The 7,821-nt window shown below is 44.2% G+C and overlaps 1 pseudogene; it reads right to left on the reverse strand.

The window, feature by feature from the left end:
• Positions 1-2,635: 2,635 nt before the first annotated feature.
• LOC118571900 lies at positions 2,636-2,845 on the reverse strand (annotated as a pseudogene).
• Between the last annotated feature and the right edge of the window lie 4,976 nt (positions 2,846-7,821).

The following is a 7,821-nucleotide window of genomic DNA, read 5'->3' on the forward strand; positions in this document are numbered from 1 at the left end:
GCATTAGCTATTGGATAAACTGAGCAATATTCTATAATAGAGGGTCTAGCCACACAAAAAGTCCTTTTCCCAAGGTCAGACATTTAAAAAAGTGCTGACATTTCCACAAGGGCTGGGAGAAAGTTCCTTCTTGCTATAAAGGGAGCCATTCTCCTTATCTCTGGCAAGAAGAACTAGCTGCCCTTCCACTAACACATGACTGTGATGTCTATTAACTCCTCATGGTCCATGCTAGCTCCCTCAATCCCTGGTCACAAGCACAACCCAGCACACAAAACCCCTTCCTCCCATTCCCATGTACTCTTTTGTGTAATTGTAGAGTATGAAAGTGTAGCCTTCATTAATAAAGCAGCAGCTGTCCAGATTCCCCCTCAGATCCTGTCAGTCTGCTTCCCTCACCAACTCCACACTTCCACTTTTGGACCTGAACCTTGACAGAGCTGAACTCAGGCAATAAAGTCCCTGTCAAATGTTTTGTGTTTTTTTTACATACATAATCTCATTTAATTTAATCCTCTCAACAACCCTGTGAGGTAAGTATTTGCTCCATTTCACAACTGGAGGAATTGAGGCACAAAAGATTAAATATCTTACCAAAGTTTGCATAGCCAGTTATATGCTGGAGCAAGAATTTGAACCCAGGTGTGCCTCCACTTCTTATACCAGCCAATCTTTTCAAAGGGAAAATTTTCTACATTAGTACCCTCACATTGTCTTGAAGCCATTGCCTTGCTTTACAGAAGCCCTCACTCTGTTTCTGCTGCCCCCAAACAGTGGAACCAGAGGATGGTGAGTCAAGGGAGCAATCCAGGAAATGTTTGAACCCTGTAAAGTGCCAAGAGCCCTCGAGAGTCCTCACAAGAGGAGTTGGGGGAGAGAGGTTTCAGCAGCACTGCTTCCCACCAGCACCTCTCTCTCTAGGACAGAGCAGCAGAACCAGGCCAGCTGACCAAGAGACCTCTGCAGGTGCAGGGCCAGCATCTGTCCTACAGCTATTCAGCCTTCCACTTTGCCTTCTTTTTCGCTTCACTCTACATCATGGTTACCCTTACCAACTGGTTCAGGTAGGATGAAAGCAGACTTAAGATGCTCTCCCGAAAACCTAGCTATGTTAAGGAAACAATCTGGTTATAGGGGAAGCAGGGCAGTCCAAAAGCTAAGGTGCTGCAGAATCTCTAATCAGCCTTAGGTTTCACAGCTATGAGGGAGCAGAACTGGAGAAGACCTTCACTAAAGGTAGCTGGGCTACCTTCTGAGTCAAAGTTGCCTCCTGCTGGGCCGGTGTACTCCTCTATCTGGGGCTGCTCCTGGCACCAATCTGTTGGCTCCCCACGCAGAATCACCACCACCCTGGAGTCTCCAGGCAACACTGCTGTCCAGTCAGTACTGACAGGTAAAAACTAACTCCTCATCTATACTAACAAACTGAGGTACCCTTTAAATCATGCTCCTAATGTTAGTGTCAAGAGTCATCTAGCTGAGCTCAGTTCCTCAAGGACAAATGGGTAATTCCCACCATGTAGGCTCAATACTCTAATTATCTAAATTGGAAGAAGTGGCCCAATACCTAGTTTCTTGATTAAGCGAAACTAGTGTCTTCATTTAAGCTCAAGAGTCTAACTCAGGAGCTTTAGCTGATCCTAGCAGTGTGGCCCCAGACCCTTCCTGGCTCCTGAGCTGGAGGTAAGGGGCAAGGAAAGACCAACAGAGACTGAAGATTTTGATCTGCTTTTGGCAATCAAAAGGAAACAAGTGGTTCAGCCCTGGGCACAGGGATGTAAGAAGCCCAGAACCACAGAACAAACCAGGGCACAGGAAGAATGGAGCAGAGGCTACCACAGGTTTTTATCCTCATCTTGAGGTCAAAGAAAATGGAAGACAAAAACCACCTTCATTCCACTAGGAATGGCAGAACAGAAGAGAATGTGGACACTTGAGAGCAGCTGACCACCAGAAGTCAGTGAACAGGACTTTTATTCTTTTTCTTTTCTTTTCTTTTTTCTTTTCTTCTTCTTCTTTTTTTGCCAACCTTCAAGCAAACAAAGAATGAGGAAGAGAGACATAAACTTAGGTCTTAGATCCTTCCCCTCTTATGGCCCTCAAAACCCATCATGAGGATGGTGTTCAAGGTCTGAATGGGGCATAAAAATCTCAGAAAAGAAGTCTCTATAGTTCTTAGCGGATTCCTCCACCACAGAACTGGAGTGCCTTTCTGGTCGCCACAGTAAAATAAAGGCTGCTTCTGTGATGTTTTTCTTCGAAGTCTACAGATCTCTTTTAGTTGCCTAAAAGAACTCTCTTTTAGTAGGAAAGGGCAATCACTCCTCCATCCCCATCCCCCCAATCCCCAGTCAAACCAGGCGCTCAAGGAATTACAAAGCTACTTTTAATACTTTGGGGTATGTCCCACAGGAATAAAAAACACTGGGAAGAGGTAACCCCCTCACCCCCAGGAGCAGCCCAGGGGGAGAGAGGCTACCTGAGGGGAAGGAAGCACAAAAGGAACCCGCTGCAGACTCAAGGGAATGCCATCGGTGCTGGGACCCATGGGCACTACAGGAAGAAACTGAGCATGGTAGGATTGGCTCCAGGCACACAGGCGCAGGGCAAGAGGGTTGGACACAAAGCCACAAAGCTACTTGGGTTCCTCCTTCCCCTTGTTTGCTTTTTTCTGCTTCTGCTGCATGATCTCCAAGTCCCTCTGCTTGCAGGCGGCAGCAGAAAGCCCATCATCTTGGTGCTTTCCCTTAACAGAGTCGCTCTGCTTCTTCATGTTCTTCTGGAGGGTGAGCTCTCAGTGGTTACCTCGGGTCAGGCAACGGCAGTGGCTCCAATCTGCTTCCATTGCATCCCCTCATTCAGGCCGACCATTAAATGGTTTTTAAAAAGGAGGGAGAGAGAGAGAGAGAGAGAGAGAGAGAGAGAGAGAGAGATGTCAGGGACCAAGATGTCAGGAACCAAACAGGAACCATGGAAAAGTACTAGCTAGGCCAGAGAATAAGTTATATGACCACTGCCCTTCCCCAGAGCAGTAACACCTGTTTACTAACCAGAGGCTCCCAAAGATAAGAACATTCCACAGTCAGGTGCCATGACAACCAAATGTAAAGTGTTAGGGACCAAGATGTCAGGAACCAAACATGAACCATGGAAAGTACTAGCTAGACCAAAGAACAACTCATAAGCCCCTTCCCAGAGCAGTAACCAGAGGCCCCCAAAGATAAGAGAACATCCCACAGTCAGGTGCCATGACAACCGAAGGTAAAGAGCATTCCAGGGTCAGGCAGCCTAGCAACAGAATATACTGCCCCTGACCAGTGACCTTAGCCGACATCTTGCAGTTGCACGATCTTCCTCACATGTCCTGCACCCCTTCCATGTTCTACATGCCCCTTTTCCCTTTCCCTCCTTCCTGCCCCTTCCCCCCCTTATGCTCTATAAGCCATGTGGAGAAAAATAAAGATTGGCGGCTTGATCAGAATTCTGTCTTGCTGTCCGTCTCTTTGTGTTGCCCTTCCCTTTCATTCTCTCCCATAGGTGGGTCGCCCCTCGTTGACACCCTGCTGGCTGGGGCAGTAAGGAGCATTCCATGGTCAGGTAGCCTAGCAACAGAACAAATGGCCCCTGACCAGCAACCTTAGCCGACATCTTGCAGTTGCACAATCTGCACGTCTCCCACATCTTGCACCCCTTCCATGTCTCCCCTTCCCTCCTTCCTGTCCCCTCCTCTCCTGTGCTATATAAGCCTTGCTGAGGAAAATAAAATTTGCAGCTTGATCAGAATCCTGTCTTGCTGTTGTCTCTCATGTCCCCTGTTCCTTTCATTCACTCCCACAGGTGGGTCACCCCCATTGCAACCCCGGTGGCTGGAGAAGAGAGTGTTTTATCCTGGACACATGTTGGCCAAGAAGGCAGAATGGACCTCAGAGCCTTCAGACTTCCAGGCCAGCCATGGACCTTTGGGACTTGACCTTTCTCAAGATCTGACTGGAACTCAGAGCTCTTCTTCTGATCCTTTATTAAGTGCTTAAATGAATGCTTAATTTTCATAGTAAATGAACTAATTATTGAAGCAAACTTCATAATTTTAAAATATATCATTGGGTGTGCTTGAATGGAAAACAAAAGAAATAAAAAGAAAGGTAAAGGACATGAGTGTGCCTAAGTATGGTAGAGGAGAAAGTTTATTGTAGATGTGTGGGAGAGCATAGTCAGAGAGGGGGATATCTGGGGAAGTATAGGGTAGACATGAACAGACTGAGCTGGATTATGTGAAGAGAGTGGGAGGGGAACAGAAGAGATGGGAACCAGGTGGAGCAGTCAGGAGGCCAAAGATACAAAAGGGGCAGGAGACCAAAATGTCTGAACTGTATATGGAAAAGTCTCTGGGGGAAGGACGACAGCCCAGGCCCTGGGCAGGAGAGTTCAGGGTAGGGGGTTCAGTATGTCAACCATACCCTGTCACAGGTAGGGACTGAGGGATTCTGGGAGAAACTAGTGGCTAAGTCCAGACTTGTTATGCTAAATAGACACCTCAGTCATTTGCAGCAGGCTTGAAACTTAACATCCCAGACTTTTGTTGATAATGAATAATAAGGGGTGAAATAACTATCTTAGTTAAGGTTTCTATTTCTTTGGTGCTGGCTTCATCGTGATCAGAAGGCAATAGGAAATGGTCTCAGATACTGGGCTCTATCTTGAGTATCCATGAGACCTCAAGCCTGCATCGACAGTTACATACTTCCTCCAACAAGACCACACATAATCTAACAAAGCAATACCTCCTAATGTGCTGCCACTCCCTTTGGGGCCATTTTCTTTCAAAACACTACAGTTATCCTTTATGAATATCTCCTCCTGGAAATGGGGCATCTTAGGTGGCAACCTAAAAATCTGGAATGCTGGCCAAATCTGTGAAGAGCAGGCTGTTTCACTCATTTCTAGGCAGCGCAGGACTATCTGTGGCTACAGACATGAAGGCAGCAGTTAGAGCAGTCTGCAGCCCTTACTTGCTGGGAAATCTGCTGGAACAGATGTATATTAGGGGCAGAATATAAAGTTGAGTAGGTTATGAGGTAATTTTTTCTTAGGTATTTGTTTGAAATCTTTAGGTCCATGGTCCTGGTCACTCTGGGAGGGGAGTTCCAAGACCAGGGACAGGGGAATTCCATCCTCTGGAATAGTAAGGTGGGAAACAGGCTGTTGATTGACAGGAGTATATTTGACCTGTGAGAGGTAGATCAGAGTTGATGGCCTGAAGTTTATAAAAAAAAAAATTAAGTTTATAAAAAGAGGTACAAGTTTTAGATATGTTACATTACCACTGTTTGTAATCTGTACTGAAATCCACATTGTTGAAAGAGCAGTAGTCTCATGTTTTTGTGTCATATTAAAAGCTTGGAGAACCAAAAATAATTCTGGGTTAAAAGCATGAACAGTTTTTAAGGCAAGCCTAGAGAGGACAGAAACATTCTGTGGAACAGAAGGGCAATAGCTCACTAGATCTTGATTTTAAATAAGCAAAAAAAGCAGGGCCTCTTCCCTTTATCCAGAAGACTGGATGTGTATGGATTATTTGGACATTTTTAGAATAAGAAGCAATTTCAAGTCTCACGCTCAGCTACTTAAATGTGCTGATTAAATAAAAATATAATACAGGGATATATGGCAACTTCTTAAGAAGGGCAAAAATAAAGTGAAAGAGACAGAGTAGTTTTAAAATCTTCTAACTCTTGTTAATAGAAAAGCTAACCATGGAACCACTTAGTCTCTTATTGGCCTAAGTAAATTTTATATTTATCTCCCAATAACACACTGTAGCATTTACACAGCATATGTCCTGGTGAGATACTGGTTCTATATGAAGAAATTGTTTCACGTCTCATTCTGTGCTCTGGTCTGGTCTCAAAATAGTGACCTCCTGCCTCAGCTTTTCAAGTGCTGGGAGTACAGTTGTGAGTCACCATGACTGGCTGATGAAAACTCTATATAAAATCAGACACGATGGCAGATTATTTGTCTATCACATGGGAAGGGCATGGGTTCGATCCCCAGATCACAGCGGGAAATAAATAACTAATGTGGCCTCATTGTTCATCCAATATGTGCATAAGTATATAAAATGCATCTTAAGTTCTTCAAGCAAAAATCAGTCAAAAGTGATGAGGAAGGACACTATATAGTCATCAAAGGTAGAATCCACCATGATGACAGATTAATATCTACCATCTCTTCCTCCAAAACAAGGCCACCTTCATTTGCAAAAGAAACATTACTACAGCTTAAATTGAATATTCACCTCACACACTAATAGTGGGAGATGTCAATATCCAATTCTCACCCATGGACAGGCCATCCAGATAAAAGCTAAACAGAGAAATACTGAAGCTGCCAGACATTATACACCAAATGTATCTAAGTGATATTTAAGAACATTTCACCCAATCACAAAAGAACACACCTTCATATCAGCATTGTAAAAGGGCCCCAGACCTTAGCACAACTGACTCCATAATGGAAGTGCCATTCAGGATGTAAAATTCAGTATATAAACTGCACCACATGACAAAAATAAAAAACAAAGGCCTAATCCATCAAAGTCCCTAGTTACAGGAAAGTCTCTAAATGTATGAACCTTACTTTTCACCTCCTGCAGTTCCACTTCATACTAACATTTATTGTTAACTAAAGTATGTCAACACAAAATGTGTTTTTTGTGTTTAAAAACTCGTCATAAAAGAGGCATGGAGCTACCCTGGGATCCTTAACATTCAGTGCAGTCCCAGGCTGCCTACTAAGGACATTTTATTGCCTTAAAACTATGCCTGAGCAGTCTTCTTTGACCAGACTGAAGGACACCAGGGGTCTCATAGCCCCTCGGAGGGAAGAGGAATGCAGTGCCTCCGCAGTGACTCATGTCCTCCACCAAGGCAACATCTACTGAAACAAGGCCATACCTACTAATAGTGCCAGTTCCTATGAGCCAAGCATTCAAACACATTAGTCTATAAGGGCCATTTCAATTCAAACCATCATAGTCTAACCCCTGGCTTCCATAGGCTTGTAGCCATACCACAATATAGAAATTCCTTCAGTCCAACTTCAAAAGTCCCTGAAGTCTCAAACTTGTTTAAAAGGCCAAAGTTCAAAGTTTCTTCTGAGATTCATGTATTCTCTTAACTGTAACCCCCTGTAAAACCAAAATCAAAAAGTAGATCACATAGTTGCAACATACAATGGCACAGAATATAGGCTACCCTTCCAAAAGGGAGGAAAGAGGCATAGAAAGGAAATACTGGACCAAAGCACCCTGACACATGCCTGGCCTCAGCAGCTTTCATCAGAAATGGAGGGAGATTCCGTAAAACCTTTCTTCTATCCTTCCCTCTAAAGCCAGAACCACATGGCTGAAGCTGCCAAGTTCTGCTGCTTGCTGGGACTGGAACATGGACCCCTCATTCAATTACATCTTCACCAGCTTTCTCTTTTCCATAGTTTCCTATACTGCTGAAGCCTGGTTGTCCTGAAATTCATTTTGTAGACCAGGCTGGTCTTGATCGGCCAACCTCTACCCTCTGAGTACTGAGATTAAAGGCATGCACCACCATGCCTGGACTAAAGCTGTTCTTTAATTCCTTTTCACAAAATAGAAGCTTAGCTTCCTCTGATCTTGTGCTGAGCTTACCACTGGCTGTATTCCATTTTGTAATGTGTTTAGGTTTACCCATAGATTGATAAATTCATTGTACACACATACCTCAGAGTTGTGGCCAGGTAAAAAGAATAAAAAGGACATAAAAAAAAAGTTTAACAAAACACTTG

The sequence above is a fragment of the Onychomys torridus genome, chromosome 21, assembly GCF_903995425.1.
Source record: "Onychomys torridus chromosome 21, mOncTor1.1, whole genome shotgun sequence".
Lineage (NCBI taxonomy): Eukaryota > Metazoa > Chordata > Mammalia > Rodentia > Cricetidae > Onychomys > Onychomys torridus.